This window comes from Giraffa tippelskirchi, chromosome 3 (assembly GCF_054371585.1).
Source record: "Giraffa tippelskirchi isolate mGirTip1 chromosome 3, T2T-mGirTip1v1.2.pri, whole genome shotgun sequence".
Taxonomy (NCBI): Eukaryota; Metazoa; Chordata; class Mammalia; order Artiodactyla; family Giraffidae; genus Giraffa; species Giraffa tippelskirchi.
Genome location: NC_137277.1, coordinates 157,406,754 through 157,426,132, shown reverse-complemented (window position 1 = coordinate 157,426,132; position 19,379 = coordinate 157,406,754). Strand labels below are relative to the sequence as shown.

The following is a 19,379-nucleotide window of genomic DNA, read 5'->3' as shown; positions in this document are numbered from 1 at the left end:
TTTCTCATCAGAGTTATCAGATCTTCAAAATATTTAGGAAGGGGCCAGAATTCCGGATTTTTCTATGTGATTTCTCTAAATTAAAATCTTGGCTCAAACTTCTAAAGCACTCTGGGAGTCAAACGAAGCTTTCATGTCCTCCAGTCTACCAGCATGCAACTTTGGTGTATATATTCATGTTCAAAGAAACCATTTAAAATTATCTATACCAATAATATTTCTTGAAAATGTTCTTCAAGATAAATAGGTCTGAAATGAGTTTCAATTCACTATGTCAACTCTGTTTACCTCAAAATATTACCTGATGTTCTATAAATTCTACAGATCTGATCATTTTAGCATTTGTATAATATAAATGCCAAAATGTTAATCCAATAGTTTTGGTCTATTTCTTTTTATAATCTAAGAATGAATAAAAATATATCATCCAAAGCAGAAATTTAAGATAACTCTTAAAATGCAAATCCCCCAAATCAAGGGAAAAACCCAGTTTGGTTTTCTGTACCATAAATCTCGATATAGTTTCCTTACAGACCGTGTATTACAATTTTGTGAATATTATATGACAAACTCACAACTGAGAGGATTCTTTATGGTAATGAAGTTTGAAATATTACTCTTCAAAAACTGATTTACTTATCTAAGAACTTCTATAATTTATAAGATGAGCTACATATGCAATAGAAATTCTCAAGTCATCCTAGCAGTATAAATGAAAACAAAACTAAGTTTTGAACTTCCTAACTCTTTTCTATATTTCCTGCAGTCTTCTTCATAATTTAGGTTTTGTCCTTAGGGATTCATGGCATTAATATATCATTTATGCAAGACTGTACTCTCTAATAATAGAAACTACTTTGAGTTCCCTGAATAATCACACTGCTTTAAACCTTTTTGCCTTTGTAAATGACATTCCTTCTGCTTAGAAATCTTTTCTCAGAGCGTCTTGATTCACATAACATGATCTTTTACATCCATCAACACTGGTTGGGCTCCTTCCCCTTGTGCAGTCAGCCTTATTTTCTCTCTAAACAGAAGTAACTTTTTTTCTCCTCTATTAGTTTGGTCATTGGTATATTGAACACATTTGTACCATTTAAATGTTATACCACATGTTTATATAACTCTGACTGTATGGTGTATATATTTAGTCATTAATCTTTTGATAAATATGTGTGGACGCCTACCATGTACCAGGTATTATGCATTCTGAAAAGTCTAGTGGTAGGACAAATGTTCAACAAATAAAACAGCTAGGTATTGGATTAAACACTTTGATTATTTTTTGAGGAAAAATAATCACAGGAGAGACTTAAGGGCAAACCCCATTGAGTCCTGAGGGAGACTTTGGCTATTGGAATAAACTTAGGCAGAGGGAAAATTACAACAGAACCCTTTATATATATATATGGTGACCAAGTAATTTGTCATCCAAATGAACAATTTTAAGAGTGAAAGGAGACTCTATTACTAGTTATGCCAGGACAACTGGCACACAAATGTAAACAGAGCAAGATATGTGATAATACTGAGTAGCATGGAAAATTAGGATTTTATTATAAATGCCATGAATATTGAAGTATTTTGCCCTGGAAATGATATAATCTAATTTATTCTCTAAAGAGATCATGCCAGTTTATGTATGGAGATTAGATTAAGGCAATACAAGAACAGAAATGAAGATACCAGTTAGAAGTCTGGGGGTGGTGGAAATAAGAAGTGAATGGAATTAAGATACTTTTTTGAGACAAATTAAGGTATTTTGATTACTGATTACTGAGTGGTGAAGGAGGGAAATATGGTAGTGCTGTTGCCTGAGGTAGATAAGGCCAGTTCAATTCCAGATGTGGCAAATTGAAAAGGTTTATTGAACATAAAAATGGAGCTATCAAATAGGTAGTTAAATTTGGTCAAGTCTATGGATATAGATTTAAGAGTTATAAATTGCCAAGAAGTTGGACATGACTGAAATATAGTACACATACCCACATTATAAGTATTCAAACATATGGGAAGATATGAGACTACCTAGTAGTTACTGACTTGGTCTGATTCCTGTTTTTTCCCAGCACCTAAAATTGGGTTTTACATGTAGGTAGCTATTCAATATTTATTTGACAAATATTTTTAAGTCATAAAGAAAATGAAAAAAAAAAAACCCCTACCTGTAAGAAGGGAGTCCTTCTTTTATCTTTTTTTCCTAATATGGGGGCAGAATTGTGTAGTGGAAACAGCATTAGAATTAAAAGGACTTACATTAGTATGCCAGTGCCCACTTTTTGGTTTTGTGAATTTGAATAAACTATTCAACCCTTTTGAATTTTCTGTGTATTAATGGAGTTAACAATTACTACTTTTTTCTTCATCTGCAAAATGAGCACAAATACTGTCTACCTGTAGTAACCTGAAAAACAATCCCCTGCCTTCAGATATGTTATGTCCTATCCCCAGCTTCTGCAGACATGTTAATTTAGATGTTAAAGGGTATTGTGGTGCTGTGATTAAATTAAAGATCTTGAGATGAGGAGATTATCCTGGATCATCCAAGTGGGCTATCCACATAAGTGGGAGGCAGAAGGATCAGAGTAAGGGAGAGAAAATATAAAAATGGAAGTAGAGTAGGAGTGTTGTGCCTTGAAGATAGAGGAAGGGGGCCGCAAACTGAAGCTACCAGTCAACCTCTAGAAGCTAGAAAAGACAGGGGAGTAAGTGAAAGTGAAGTTCGCTCAGTCATGTCCAACTCTTTGTGACCCCATGGACTATACAGTCCATGAAATTCTCCAGGCCAAAATACTGGAGTGGGTAGCCTTTCCCTTCTCCAGGGGATCTTCCCGACCCAGGGATCAAACGCAGGTCTCCTGCATTGCAGGCAGATTCTTTATTAGCTGAGCCACCAGGGAAGGCCAAGATCTTCCCTGAGACCTCTGGAAGGAAAGCAGGACTGCCAACACCTTGACTTTCCTCCAGTCTGGAAACTGACTTTTGACCTCTGAAGTCCAGAGCTGTAAGAAAATATATTTGTATTGTTTTAAGCCACTACTTTTGTGATAGTTAGTTATAGCAATAGAAAGCTAATAAACTTCTATTGCTATAGTGATTTGCAAATATTAAATAAAATAGCTCATGTAAAGTCCCTGGCTCAGCTCCTGAAACATGGAGTATTTAAAAACAATCTTCTTTTATTTGCTATAGGTTGAAAGCTTTGAAACAGAGAATTGTTTCAGAAATGTCTGTAAAATATGAGTAATTTGGTCTGAGTCAACACAAGTATTTTGCATATGGCTATTTCAGTAATTTAGAAGAGTCCACTTTTTTTCTTTCAATTCTCACCAAAAGAGAATTTATGAAAATGAGATATCATCATAGTAATTACTCCAATACCCACTTTCATTTTGGCTGCATCCTTTTTTTATTGACAGAGTTGGTAGGAGGGCAGGTATGATGCTGTAAAATAGCCAATTTATATTTATGTTATAAAATACCTGTGAAAACTGTAAGCAGAAGGAATAATAATTATAATTAACATCAGGCAGTTGCTCTGTGTAAGCTACTATTCTATATATTTTATTCATTAATTATTTTTTTAATCACAAACCAGTGAGGGAAGTGTCATCAGTATGTCCACTTCACGATAAATAGTGAGTCACAGAGAACTTAAGTTACATGATTAAATTCATACAGAGCGTAAATAAATATTAGAATCACTAATCTATGTTTTTATGTATAAGAAGAAAGTATTTCTTAAAATTTCATCTACAGTCCAAGTTTTCCTCGCATTCTTCCATCGGTATGTCATTCTATAGCAGTTTATGTAATAGAAACACAAATTTAAACATCAGATTGCTTCTTATCAGCAACCATTTTCACTCTGCCTGTGCTGCCTTTAGAACTTGATTTAATTTGGTAAGCAGAGCAGAGCATATTATTATTTAATGTTTGTATAACACCATATGCCTTCCTGGGGCTTTATGAATCCAGAATAGAAGATAATTGTGAGAATTCCTTCTTTCAGAGTTGTTGCTAACAAGTTGGGCAAGCGGTTTTTAAAAGACCACTTGGCAGAATCTGGAAAATGTATGTGAGTTGAGAGTGAAGGAACTTTACAGTGAATAACATGGGTAATGGTTAAATTCATGTGGATAAAGCATGTTTTATGCAACAGGCATCTGCTGGGTGCTTTGTAGTATATAATATTTACTGAAACTCTAGCAGGTATGGCCCATTATTCTCCCAGTTTATGGATGAGGAAGGTGGAACAACTTAAGTCCTAAAGGACACAGCAGTAGGCTGAGATACCTGGATTCTGTGTCAGGTAACTCTGATGCCTGCCTGTGCCAGGTCTTTAAGCCATTCTGCACTCTTTCCTTTCCAAACACATGCATCACGGCAGCTTCGAGTCACTTGCCCTCCTCCGGAATTTGAGGACTGAGCAAATGAGCAAATGAGCAACTGAGCATGCACGCACACGCTGAGGAGCATGACAGTTTTCTGTAGTTGTGTCTCATCATCACACCCATAACAGAGAAGATTCCATCATGAATAACACTTTTTACTGTCTTCATGAAAAATTTTTTATTGCCTTATCATCAGGGTCTGCTAAGTCGCATCAGTTGTGTCCAACTCTGTGCAACCCCATAGATGGCAGCCCACCAGGCTCCTCCGTCCCTGGGATTCTCCAGGCAAGAATACTGGAATCGGTTGCCATTTCCTCCTATGTCACATTTTTCAGAATCAAGTGGGGGGATTTTTTTTCCATCTGCTTTGGGGGGATGTTTTTCAACTGACGGTTTACATAAAAAATTATGATAAAGCAATCTCAAAACTTCTCTGTGAGGTATCATACAGTATTGATACAGATCACAAGTGATTCTATAAATTAACGATTTAAAAGGTATGGTTTGGTGTTAGTTTGTGTTAAGCATATAGACTCTAGAACCAGGCTGAATGGGTCCAAACTCCAGCTCCTCACTTATTAGCCATGTAGCCCTTGACATGTTATTTACTTTCTCTCTGTACCCCCTGAAAATTAGTGTTATAATATTACTCTTTTCATAGAGCAATTATGAGAGTAAGTTAATACTTGTGCTAAAAATGCTACTTAGTGTAGAATAAGAGTGTCTACCATGTGTTATAATTTTGGATAATATCTGAGGTGAAAGCAATAAGGAAAGACGCATAGCATCCCTGACTCAATGAACATGAGTTTGAGCAAACTCCAGGAGATAGTGAAGGACAGGCAAGCCTGTTGTGCTGCAGCCCCATGGGGTTGCAAAGAGTCAGACACAACTTACTGACTGAATGACAACAATAATGTCATTTCAAAAATGCTCAATTTTAAAATCTCAGATATAAAAGATTTAACATTTGTCTTACACTATACTGAGGATAGGAGAAGGTAATCTCATGTATAATATTTAATATCTCTAGTTTTCAGAATAAAACTTGAGTCTCCTATCCTCTTATGCTTTCCTGCACAGGTTCCTAAGCTACTTTTCTCCATGTGCTATCATCATGACCTCTAATTTTCATATCAGAAAATTGGATTGTTTGTAATGTTGAACATGTGAAAACAGCAGTGAATTGGCAAAGAGCTGAGGTCAGGATAATTCCTTACATTAGATAGTGTGAGCAGCCCAAAGTTCCTTTATGGAGGTAGTGAGTCTGTAAAACAATTAACACCAGAACTAGTTGAAACTATGGCACAGCAAGACACTCCAGATTATCTATTTCACTGATTTAAAATTTATAAAACATCAAATTGTTTTGTTCAGTGAAATTTTACTTGAAAATCTAAACAAATAAAACTGAGCCATATCTATAGCAATAGGGGGTATTGAAGGGGCTTCATGGAGCCCTGAGGGATTCCTAGGTCCTCACAGGGGCCACCTTTAAGACCATCTGATGTGCCTGTATTGAAGATGGGGAAAATGAAACCTAAACAGATGACAGAATTCATTTAAGGCCACAGGTCATAGTGACAAGGACACAATCTGAATCCATTTATCACCCAGTCACTCCTGCCTAGACCAACTGACAGCTTGCATCCTTTACTCTGACCCCATAAGATTTGTGGACTGCTCATTTTATGTTGTTCAGTCACGAAGTCCTGTCCACCTCTTTGTGACCCCATGGACTGCAGTACAATAGGCTTCCCTGTCCTTCACCATGTCCTGGAGATTGCTCAAACTCATGTCCATTGAGTCAGTGATGCCATCCAATCACCTCATCCTCTGTCGCCCACTTCTCCTCCTGCCCTCAATCTTTCACAGCATCAGGATCTTTTCCAGTGAGTCAGCTCTTTGCATCAGGTGGCCAAGGTACTGGAACTTCAGCTTCAGCATCATTCCTTCCAATGAGTATTCAGGGATGAATGACTGGTTTGATCTCATTGCACCTAAGGGACTCTTAAGAATTCTCTCTGGCACCATAGTTCAAAAGCGTCAGTTCTTCAGTGCTCAGCCTTCTTTATGGTCCAACTCTCATATCTGTACATGACAACTGGAAAAACCATAATTTAGGTGAAATAACTACTGTGGTATTAGAGAGATTGAGTCTAAAAGATCATAAACCTCTTGTGATAATTTTTAAGTGATCTAATGAGCTTTTTCTCTTCCTGGAATATTAAATGAGAGACAGTTAGCTTATTTTTACTTTCAAGTACTTTGTGTTTTCAGTTTACCTTCCAAGGGCTTTTTTTTCCTTTAAATCTCTCTTTTCTACCAACAGTTTTTCCTCTCCATCTTTATATCAGGATGTCTAATAACATCACAGCCTCCCAAATTGGTGATAAAGCACCTGGCTGAATTTGAATCATATTTCTCCCCTCCCTGAAACAACCTCCTGCTTTTTATTTATGTGCCAAATTCTCATTGACTTAACGGAGGATGATATAAAAGAGGTAGTAAGGAATAAGAGAGTATCTCGATTGTACCAGATGAAAATGAAGTTTATGGAGGCAGTTTCTAGAGCACAGGTCCCAGAATTGCACTGAAGCCTTAATTATTTCCTGGGGTTTGCATGAAATATGAAAGTCTCTCCCTTAGAGAAGTCATTTGGGTTGTTTCTTGTCTAACCTATAAAATAGCAAGCTTCTCTTTTGCTTTGCTTTGCCTGCAGCTTTGTTTGGCATGCTGAGTGATTCTAATTCAGCCAGGAAGATTCCCCATTCTATAGATGGCAACAGTTTTCATTCAGCTACCATGCACAACCACAAAGAAAAGAACTTAATTTCTTTCCTGTAAATGTATAACTAGTACTTTTAGTGTACTATTTTTTGACATAAAAGTGAAAGCTTTCCAATCAGAATGGATGAAGTTGTACTTTATGTGTGTGAAATGTTCACACTTATGTCAGTTATTCATGATTATGTGAATGAAGTTGGGTAGTGTAGCACATTTTAGGAGTACAGTGATTTTTCTCAAGTGCAGAATCAAAGTAGCAGGACCTGTTTGTCTAGTTTGTGGCTTCCCTGTGGCTTTTGTTTCTAAAATATGAAGGTAGATGTGTGTTCTAATATTGCTGTCAGGAAGTTGTGATATATATTTGTGAACTTTCAGATGTATACATTCAATGTCATTCTTCCTACAAATTTCAAGATGTTTACAGTAATTCATAGAGTTAGGACTTGCATTTTGCTACACATAGGAGAAGCAAAGGATGAGGAGATCAAGCAATCTGACTGGAAACAGAAAAGCCATATTGGGACTGAAGACAAAACACCAATTTACTTCCTCTTGTTGTTGTTGTTGTTCAGTTGCTTAGTCATGTCCAACTCTTTGAGATGCCATGGACTGAAGCACGTCAGGCTTTCCTGTCCTTCAGCATCTCCCAGAGCTTGCTCAAACTCATGTCCATTGAGTTGGTGATGCCATCCAACAATCTCGTCCTCTGTCGATCCCTTCTCCTTATGCCTTCAACCTTTCCCAGCATCAGGGTCTTCTCTAGTGAGTCATCTCTTCATATCAGCTGGCCAAAATATTGGAGCTTCAGCTTCAGCATCAGTCCTTCCAATGAATATTCAGGACTGATCTCCTTTAGGATTGACTGGTTGGATCTCCTTGCAGTCCAAGGGACTTTCAAGGTCTTCTCCAACACCACAGTTCAAAAGCATCAATTCTTTGATGCTCAGCTTTCTTTATAGTCCAGCTCTCACATCCATACATGACTATTGGAAAAACTATAGCTTTGACTATACGGGCCTTTGTTGGCAAAGTAATGTCTCTACTTTTTAATATACTATCTACGTTTGTCTTAGCTTTTCTTCCAAGGAGCAAGCGTCTTTTAATGTCATGGCTGCAATCACCATCTGAAGTGATTTTGAAGCCTGAAAAAATAAAGTCTCTTACTGTTTCTGTTGTTTCCCTATCTATTTGCCATGAAGTGATGGGACTGGATGCCATGATCTTCATTTTTTGAATGCTGAGTTTTAAGCCAGCCTTTTCACTCTCCTCTTTCACTTTCATCAAGAGGCTCTTTAGTTCCTCCTTGCTTTCTGCTCTAAGGGTGATGTCATCTGCATATCTGAGGTTATTGATATGTCTCCCAGCAATCTTGATAACAGTTGCATGTGCTTCATCCAGTCTGGCATTTCACATGATGAACTCTGCATGTAAGTTAAATAAGCAGGGTGACAATATATGTCCTTGACATACTCATTTCCCAATTTGGAACCAGTCTGTTGTTCTATGTCCCATTCTTACTCTTGCTTCTTGACCTTCAGACAGGTTTCTCAGGAGGCAGGTCAGGTGGTTTGCTATTCCCATCTTTTGAAGAATTTTCCACAGTTTGTTGTGATCCACATAGTTCCTCTGCACCTTTTCAAATTCTTCTCCAGAAAGTTTTTATATTTATTCTGAAGTAATTTTAGATTTAGGCGAAGTTACAAAAAATTGAAAGAGTATTTCCATTTGTTCCTCACCAATTTCCCCACTGATAACATTTTGCATAATCATAGTACAATATTGCAACTAGGAATTTGACACTGGTACAACCCATAGAGCTTATTCAGATTTCACCAGTTTTATATAAATTTTCATGTATGTCTGTGTGTATAGAAATGAAATGAAAGTGTTAGTCACTCAGTCATGTCCAACTCTTTGTGACCCCATGGACTGTAGTCTGCCAGGCACCTCTGTCTGTGAAATTCTCCAGGTAATAAATCTGGAGTGGGTAGCCATTCCCTTCTCCAGGGGATGTCCCTGACCCAGGGATCAAACCTGGGTTTCCTGAATTGCAGGCAGGTTCTTTTCCATCTGAGCCACCAAGAAAGTCCCCTGTGTGTGTATAGTTCTATGCAATTCTATCTCATGTGTTGATTTATGTAACTACCACCACATCAAGGTATAGAAGTATTTCATGATCTCATATCATCCCCTTAAAGCCTCCTACTTCTTTGCTTTAATTGTTCTTAAGTCTTACCATGATCTATGTTTGTAATAATGACATTTTTATTGGAATATAATTGCTTTACAATGTTGTATTAATTTCTGCTGTACAATTAAGTGAATCAGTCATATGCATACATGTATTCCCTCCCTCTTCGCCCTCTCTCCTACATGACTTTTTTTTAAAACGTTTTTTTTTTAATTTACTATGTTTTCCACATGATAGTAGCTATTAATACAGTGATATATATTATTGTTGTCTAGTTGCTAAGTTGTGTCCAACTCATTTCCAACCCCATGGACTGTAGCCAGCCAGGCTCCTCTGCCCATGGAATTTCCCAGGCCAGAATACTGGAGTGGACTGCCATTTCCTTCTCCAGAGGATCTTCTTGACCCAGGGGTATAAGCCACATCTCCTACATTGGCAGGTGGATTCTTTACCATTGAGCCACTAGAGAAGCCATGGTGAGATATATATGTATATGTGTGTATATATATATATATATATATATATATACATGTATATATACAATACTGCTTGATTCTAGCATTAGTAATTTGGAAAAGTCATACTTCAAAAGATATCCTCTATAGATTTGCACAAAAAAAATTCTCAACAGTGACTATGAAGAAGAGAAACCAAGTTTCTCTCCAACTACATAACTGTGTAGTTATGTGACCTAAGAGGGATGCAGCAGTCAAAATATAGTATTAGATCCTCTTACAATTAGTTAGTGGGAACATCTACTCTCCTACTTCTGTGCCTTCTAATTACCATAGGAAAGTGGTTTAGCAGGTCACTGGCTGCAGAAGAGAGATAGCACAATCAAACCCAGAAGGGCATGCAGCCAGAAGGGAGGAAAATTAGGTCAATAATGAAGACAGACTGAAAGTGAGTGAGAAAAAGCAGTAAAAGCTTTATGCCCAATCTTCTACATTCTGAAAATGTTCAAAACTTTAGAATAATTATATTTATTACCATATGTGATAAAATGTACATAGCTTGTGTGATATGTATATATGTGTGTATGCTTACAAATATAAATATACACATATACATACATGCTTTCATCTATATCTTGAATATAAATATATTAGTAAGATGAATTTATGTAGCCAGATTTCACACTATTCAATTAAATATGGGAAGGAGCACAAGGTGAGGGGAGTCATTTATCGTCATGATTAGAAATATTAGGCCAAACAGTATTTGCACAAATTTTTATTTTTCATTTTCTAAATTTGATTGATGAAAAGGAGCTTGTTGGAGATGTTTATTTCATCAAGCTAAGGTGAGAGTTGAACAGAATATATGTATAGCTGTGGAAAGAAAGGAAGGCTGAGTGGTTATGAGCACATGAAGAGTGGCGATGGGTCAAAGATTTTATCCTTCATTAAGAATCTGTTTCCTATACTCAGTATCTACACCATCACAAAATGAACAAAGGATGAGCCTAATGACAGTCATCTATCAGCTAGCCACATTTTCAGCTTCAGGATTCTGCTATTCCCAATGCTCTATGCCTTGACAAGGCTGATTGTATAATTACGACACTACATCACCCATTCCTAGTGCACTTTCACTGGCGAGGACCAGAACTAGGGACTTTGATTACCATCGCCCCAAGCCAGCACATTAGCATGAATACAGTTTACTAATGGGGCTACTGTATCAGAAATTGTAGTATAAGGTTTAAACCAAAGATTTTGTTATGAAGTCCCTTGTAGATTAAATGTCAGATTGAAATGAGCTTTAAAATTAAAAATATTATATTTTTAAGACAAAATGAATGATTCCTTTGAATTTTCATTTTCTGTCTGGTATACTAAGAATTACCAGCTGTTCTGCTAAATTGATACAGAATTTATAAACCTTTCACAAGAATGCATAAGTGCTAAATAAAAGAATATCCTTAAGTTAATTTCTATACAAAATTGAAGAATTCCATAAAAATATAGCTAATATGGGTTGGAGTGGTTTTTATGAGATCAATGCTGTTCTTAATCTGTGTGCTGGTACTCAATTTGTGAAATATATAGTTGTTTTTTTTTTCAAAAGAAATTTCAGTCTAGTTGTTTATATTGTGCTTGAAGGTGTTTAGATGGCTATTTCTTTAAAGCTTTGGCACATCAAGTCAGAACACCATACTGAAAATGACTCAGTTTCTGCTACTGACTGGAAAAAATGTCTGGCAATCCCTAAACCAAGAGTGTACAGGTGGTGTTTCATGGTGAGATTGAAAACATTTCATAGATTCTTCCCAGTCCCTGGTATACAATCACTCATGATTGGTACTGATCAGAGGTTTTGTGGAACATGTTGTCTTGTCCTGGTTTTGTTCCAAGTAGATAGACAATGCTAGGTCACGGCAGAAACAATAATGGAAAGTAGTGGTCCTTATGTCTGTTTAACCTGAGTGTTCATGAAGCAAGATGAATCCTGTAGCAAAATGAAATATCTCTTTTTTTTAATTTATTTTATTGAAGTATGTGAAAGTGAAAGTCAGTCATGTCTGACTCTGCAACGCCATGGCAAGGAATTCTCCAAGCCAGAATACTTGAGTGGGTAACTCTTTCCCTTCTCCAGTGGATCTTCCCAACCCAGGGATCTAACCCAGGTCTCCCTTATTGCAGGCAGATTCTTTACCAACTGAGCCACCAGGGAAGCCCTTATTGAAGTATAGCTGATTTATAATATTGTGTTAATTTCTACTGTACAACAAACTGATATACTTATACATATATATACATTATTTTTCATATTGTTTTCCATTACAGTTTATCGTGGGATATTGAATATAGTTCCTTGTGTTATACCGTAGGACTTTGTTGTTTATCCAGCCTATAATTCTTACAGTAAACTGTGGGATAGATACAATTGTACATTTAAATGACTTAATACATACAAACTATCCTGCACAGTATGTGGTACATCCTCATACTCAATAACATTAGCTATCATCACTCACATTGTTATTACTCATATAATTCCCATTTTAAATGAAAACCCAGAGACTCACAGAGATTATATATCTTATATCAGGTCACAAAACTAGTATGCATGAACAGATGATACTGGTACAAGTGTATTTAAGCATTTCCTCATGTGACCTCAGATCATATTATATGATCTAGGGACAGGACAAGACAGTGAACTCAAATTGATAGGACTCCTGCCTAACTCGTTCTGCATCTTAATTTGATAATTGAAGGAACTATTGGATTGGCCAAGAAGTTCATTTGGGCTTTTCCATACCATCTTACAGAAAAACACAAAAGAACTTTTTGGCCAACTCAATATTTCTTATTTCCTGTCATATCTGTAAAATTTAGCGTATAAAATTATTTAATCCAGGTAACTTTTTACATAATTTTGTGGGAGAGAGAACATATTATGTATATCTATATAATGACTTAATTTCTTCTAGAATCACAATGTTAGTCACAGCTACTCATGTTATAATGGTTCCATATTTTTTTTTAAATTAAACCTGATTAAGTGGAATGACAGTCCTTTTCATTATTACCTTTATCTGAAAAGATACCAGTATAATGCATATGGCACTTACGAACTATCACTTTATCAAAATGTCTCTATGCAGTGAACTTTAACAGGGGGCTTCTTATAGGACAATAGTATCTCCATGCTGTTGATCTTATTCATGGGTGCCCCAAGGTATCTGGCCACAGATTTCTCACATTTTCATCAATCATTGTGGTAGTGGAAAACTTTATTTTCTTTAACTTTCATTCCCCAAAAGACTGTCTTGGAAAAAACATTATTGAAAACTTCCTTTAAATCAGATTCAAGATATTACAGTAGCACTTGCTCTAGAGTCTGTCAACATTTCCATTATAAACCCATATTTTCCAGGTTTATTACTTAGCTGTAAAATTTTCCTGGGGACTATAATACAAAACACAGAATTTCAGCCCAAAACAATTTTTATCATCACTCAAATATTGAGATTTTTCAAGTCATGATTGTTTTTTAAAATGCCACAAAAGTCAAACACTTTGGGGCACACCCAGTCATTTTAAGTCCTTTATAAAATGTAACATTAAAAGTAATTTATTTCTCATAAGAAACAAAAAAGTAGATAAGTAGGATCTCAAGGCCTGAAGGAGAAATTTTGTGAGCCCACACGGACTTATTTCCTTATGATTTGGGGGGCTAATTTGCTATTTAGATAGAAATTTTTAACATTACTACAATAAGCTTTCAAGAAATTGGCACCATATGGGTCTAAAAGAAATTGGATGGTAGGCAAGGGAGAATTACAATAAAGACTGAACATGCAACCCACAGAAATAATATTCTCAGAGCTATGGATGTTGCTGCCATCTGAGATAGTGGCATTTGTTTTATTTTGTTTTGTTCTCCCTACTGGTGGGTCTAAGAAAGGCTGATAAACAGTTTATAGACTGTTACAATATCAGATGGACTACTAAAATCAGGAATTTTATCAGCAAAACAACCCCCACTGCAACTTAATTGAATTTCTTATCAACAGAAGTTTCTACATTGGAAGTTCTAAATTTTTCTATCACCAAAACACATATAACACAGACAGGAAAATATGGATTCTTTATTCTCCCAGCTTACTCTTATACCTCTCTAAAAATAAGATGTGTTTAATGGGAAAATACTACCAGGACGTACTCTTCCCTGTTAGGTCTGAATGAATTTTAAAACCTACACTTTGGGTCAGATAAGGTGGGTAAATTAGTTATACTTCATATCCTTGAAGAATTGTGATTTCAGGACTTAGAGAAGTCACTCCTGAGGGAGTTCTAGTCATGAATAATTCTAAAGCACTAGCATTCTTGTATATATAAAGGGGAATCTGTGTTTCAGTGTAATGGAGAGAAAACTAGACTGAAGAAATTTTACTACATTGGCCACACTTAATCAAAGCCATCAAATAATATTCCCAAGTCCCTAAAGTAGGTGGAATAAGGTTTAAGATATAGACTTTCAAGACAACCTCTGATTGGTTCCTATTCACTTATGTATACACATAACAGATGGTATTCTATTAAGGTTTATATGTATCTTTACATGAACATAACCTGGAGGATAGAGAAGATGTGAAATGACAAGACTTCTTATACTGGTCATAACAAAGTAAATTCATATGTATATCACTGACAGGCCTAAGAGCTGAATTTAAATTCTTTATAAAATAAAATTTCGAAAGCAGGTTAAAGATGTTAATCAAATATACACACGTGTTAGAAGGGAGTTCCCCAGGAGATACGGACACTTAAGATTTTTTACTGGTTTCTTTCTAGCTGGAAGCCCAACTTGTAAACATCTGAATACAATATAGGGAGGCAGGAAGAACCCTTAGGAGGCTGTTTAACAGTTTCTATGACAGATAAAAGCAATATCTATGGTCATTAAAAGCAGGAGAACAAGAGGACTCCTATAATTACTGGATGATGGATGAATGATTATGTTTGGTAATATGCTTTGTAAATTACCATACCTAAAATAAATGGCAGATATACTAGCTCATGTCTAATTTTCAGAGTTTAGCAGGCTTTTGAAATAGAAAACTCTGACAAAATTGATTTGGTCATCCTCTTTAGTAAACTCTGTTCCTTGGCATGATAATGCTTCTTTAGTTCTCTCTCTCTCTGTCTCTGTCTCTCTTCATTTGAGGCTTCCAATTCAGAGCTTATTTACCAGATAGTCTTCAACCTTGGCTCACATATCATATTGAATCTTTAGAAGTATGGTCACCCAGATAGCACAAAAGTTCTAGCTAGTATTTGTTCCCAAAGACATAGAAGTATGGCAGTGCCATAGAAAAGAGTTTCCACAAGGCCTGTGGATCACTGTTACAGGGGCTGCAGTCAGACTAACAGGGGAAGGAGAGGAGAATGGAAAGATAGGGGTGAATTCAGGATTCTTCTCTTCCATTCTACAGTGTCAACAGCCAACAGCCCCCAGCAAAGAGGTGGTTTTCCTGGACTGTTTCAGAGAAAGACTATTTAGGGGAAACCACCAAAGACTGCTTCAATCTGATGCCCAAACAGTCCAGCACTGATGGAACTATTCTAGCAACCTGCAGGCCATGTGCTATGTTTATCTTTCTGCCTAAGGCACTCACCAATTATGTATGCTATAAATGTAACCTGATCTCCCTTCTGGGGTGAGAGTGAAGGACTTGAGGAATGCTTTCTATGCTCCAGTTTATTAAAGAGGATGAAGAGTTCCTAGGTAGAAGGAAAGTAATAGATCTAAGAAGAAATACAGAAAATCAAAAGTATCTAGGTAATGAGATCAGTATCAATATAAGAAATATGGAAACTCCCTTCACCATGTATCACATCTTGGCTTTGGCTGAATTAATCCTTCTAAGACTTAGACTCTTCATTTGTAAAATGGTGATAACAGAAGTGCTTACCTGTTAGAGTTGTGAGCCTTAATATAACTCACATTTTGGTTAACATATGTAAAGAATCTATTTTAGTACAATACCTGCTGGATTGTTAAGAGTTTAATGATGCCTCATCCTAAGTGAGAACTTATCAAACTTCACAATGATATTAGTGATAAAATGATATATTAAACAATCAGAAATAAACGAGTGTCACGAAGAAAAAGAGGAAAATATGTATCAATGAAAATTACAACAGCTATAAGCATCTGCACTTATTCCATTGGATAAAGGCCTGATGAAGAACATTCACACAACCGATTACAAAGACATCTTCCCTGAGATTGAACTTTAGTACTTAGTTAATCCTTGCTAAGGAAAAGGGAGACAGCTATACGATCTGACTAGAATATTCAGTGACAGGCTCTTTGTCTGGGTATGTAAGACAAGACTAGACAAACCAACCAAATTTAACCACAAATCATGGTGAAACGAATACTACCATTATAATGACAGAGCTGTATCTCCAGGATTTGGACTTTGAAATCTTGAATAAGAAACTAAAATATAGTCTATGGAGAAACAAGGCACAGCTTGATTTCCTCTTATTATTTTGAAAAGAAAGAAGGACCTTGAAAGTGAACAATAAACTATATAGATGGAATCCAAGAGTGGAATTTTATTTCATTTTTTAAAATTCCATGGCTTATCAAAACCCTGAGCTCTTGGTAAAGAAATAGCATACATCTCCTGAGATCTAAGCAAAAATATATTTGACTAGTGATTTCTATATTTGACTGAGAAGGCTTTAAAGAAATAGAGAAATATCACACTGCACCCACCACTCCCCTCAAAAGAGGGATGAGCAAGTGTAATAAACTTTTATACATAATCACAGGGCTTCCCTGGTGACTCAGACAGTAGAGAATCTACCTGCAATGCAGGAGACACAAGGGATGTGGTTTCAATTCCTGAGCCAGGAAAATCCCCTGGAGAAGGGAATGGCAACCCACTCCAGTGTTCTTGCCAGAGAAATCCCACCCATGGTGGGCTACAGTCCGTGGGGTTGCAAAAAGTCAGACATGGCTGAGGTAAGCATGTGAGCATATACATATTCACAAAAAAGGAGACAATTGACCTCTTCATCCAGAAACAAATAGTATGTATTTGTGTGTATGTGTTTGTGTAATCTACCATTTATGGATTTAGAAGAGTAACCACGAAAGAATTGCTTATCTTTTGGGAGGAAAAAACAATAATCATTTTCTGCTGACCTTATTCAGGATTCAAAATTAACTATACTATCTCACCACATTATAACACTAGTAGCATTGTATGCTGTAACACTAATTATATCCAATTTCTCAGAATGAGAAAACAAACACAAACAGATTTTAAGTCCTTTTTTTATTTATCTACCCAGGCAGTGAAACAGCTGTCTTAGAAATAATCAGTGACCAAGCCAAAGATAATTTTCCAGTTCTTGTCTTAACCTCTCTGAAACATTCATCAGTATGACATTTTGCAATTCCCTTTGCTTAATATCTTTTGTGGAAAAAAAAAATCATTCTCTCGTGTCTCTACTCAGGTTTCAAAACTCTAATGCCATCTTCTCCTTAAACATTATCCAGGTTTTTCTCTGTTCCCATCAGTGTTTGCTGCCTCCTGGATGCAGTTTTAGGACTTAAAAACGTCTCTTTTTTAATTGGAGTATAATCGATTTATGATGTTACGCTATAGTAGTTTCTGCTGTACAATGAAGTGAATCAGCTATATAGGTATATATATCCCCTCTCTCTCATACATCCCTCCTATGCTCCCCCATCCCACCTATCTAGATCATCAGAGAGCACCAAGATGAGATTCCTACTAGCTATCTATTTTACAAAGATTTATGTATATATGTCAATCCTAATCTCCCAATTTGTCACACTCTCCTCTTCCCCCATACCTCATGTCCACATGTTCATTCTCTACACATGTGTCTCTATTCCTGCCCTGGAAATAGGTTCATCTGTACCATTTTTCTAGATTCCACATATATACATTAATATATGATATTTTTTTTTCTCTTTCTGACTTATTTCACTCTGTATGACAGACTCTAGGTCCATGCACATACCTACATGTCCCAATTTTGTTCCTTTTATGGCTGAGTAGTAGTCCATTGTATAAATTTACCATATCTTCTTTAACCATTCACCTGTTGTTGGGCATTTAGGCTGTTTCTATGTCCTGGCTATTATAAATATTGCTGCAGTGAACATTAGGGTATGTGTATCATTTTGAATTATGGTTTTCTCAGGCTATATGCCCAGTAGTGGGATTGCTGTGTCATATGATAGTTCTATTTTTATTTTTTTAGTGTTTTTAAATAACCTTCATAGTGTTCTCCACAGTGACTGTATCAATTTGGGTTCCCGTCTACAATGTTAAGAAGTTTCCCTTTTCTCCACACCCTCTCCATTATTTATTATTTGTAGATTTTTGATGATGGCCTGTATGAGGTGATACCTCATTATAGCTTTGATTTGCATTTCTCTAATAATTAGTGATGTTGAGCATCTTTTCATGTGCCTGTTAGCTATCTGTATATCTTATTTAGAGAAATGTCTTTTTAGGTCTTTCACCCACTTTTTTTATTGGATTGTTTGTTTCTTTTGGTATTGAGCTGCATGAGTTGTTGGCATATTTTGGAGATTAATCCTTTGTCCATTGCTTCATTTGCAAATATTTTCTTTCATTTTGAGGGTTGTCTTTTCATCGCATTTATAGTTTCCTTTATTGTTTAGTCGGCAAGTCATGTCCAGCTCTTCTTGACTCCATGGACTGCAGCATGCCAAGCTTCCCTGTTCCTCACTGTCTCCCAGAGTTTGCCCAAGTTCTTTACTGTACAAAAGCTTTAAGTTTAGTTAGGTTCCATTTGTTTAATATTAATTAATTAATTCCATTGAATTGTAATTATTTGTACAAATTTCTGTCCTCTACTAGACTGTGATTCTTAAGTGGTAGATACTACGTATTCTTTGCATTTGTGTTTCTACCAGTTAGCACAACATTTTACTGTGGAGTGAATGCTCAAAATAAGTATATGTTGAATATATGTTAAAAAACAAATATACATATATACATATTTTTTACATAAACAGACTTATTAGAAGGTGGGTGTGACCAAAGTTTATGAGTGAAGGTATATTTATAATAATACTTAGAGAATGAATAATAAGCAAAACAAGCTTGAATTGTTTTCACAGGGCAATAAATTTGGTATCAGCAATATTACCAAGACTTACTAGACAGATTTAATAGGCATTTGCATGTCTTATATATATCAAGGATGTACACAAGAAAGTAGCATATAAAATCAAGGATAGGAGATGAAGTCTGGCAGAAACTTGAAAATAACATTATCACAAAGGCTATGGTACAGAATGGGTTAAGGCTATGTAAAGTGCAACTAGCAATGAAATGGATTTCAAAAATTTAATTTTTCAACATAAGAAATAATTGTTCCACTGCTTGGGAAATGTAAGTCATGATAAAGAAAACATCAAACCAAACCAGAAAAAAGAAAACAAGCACATTTTTTAAAAAACACTCATTTCTA

At 36.0% G+C, this 19,379-nt stretch overlaps 1 protein-coding gene across 2 annotated transcripts in view; it reads left to right on the top strand.

Annotated features, from left to right (window-relative positions):
• The window catches only part of ERBB4 (erb-b2 receptor tyrosine kinase 4), a 1,244,626-nt gene that overhangs the window by 1,062,308 nt on the left and 162,939 nt on the right, over positions 1–19,379 (top strand). The window lies entirely within an intron of this gene.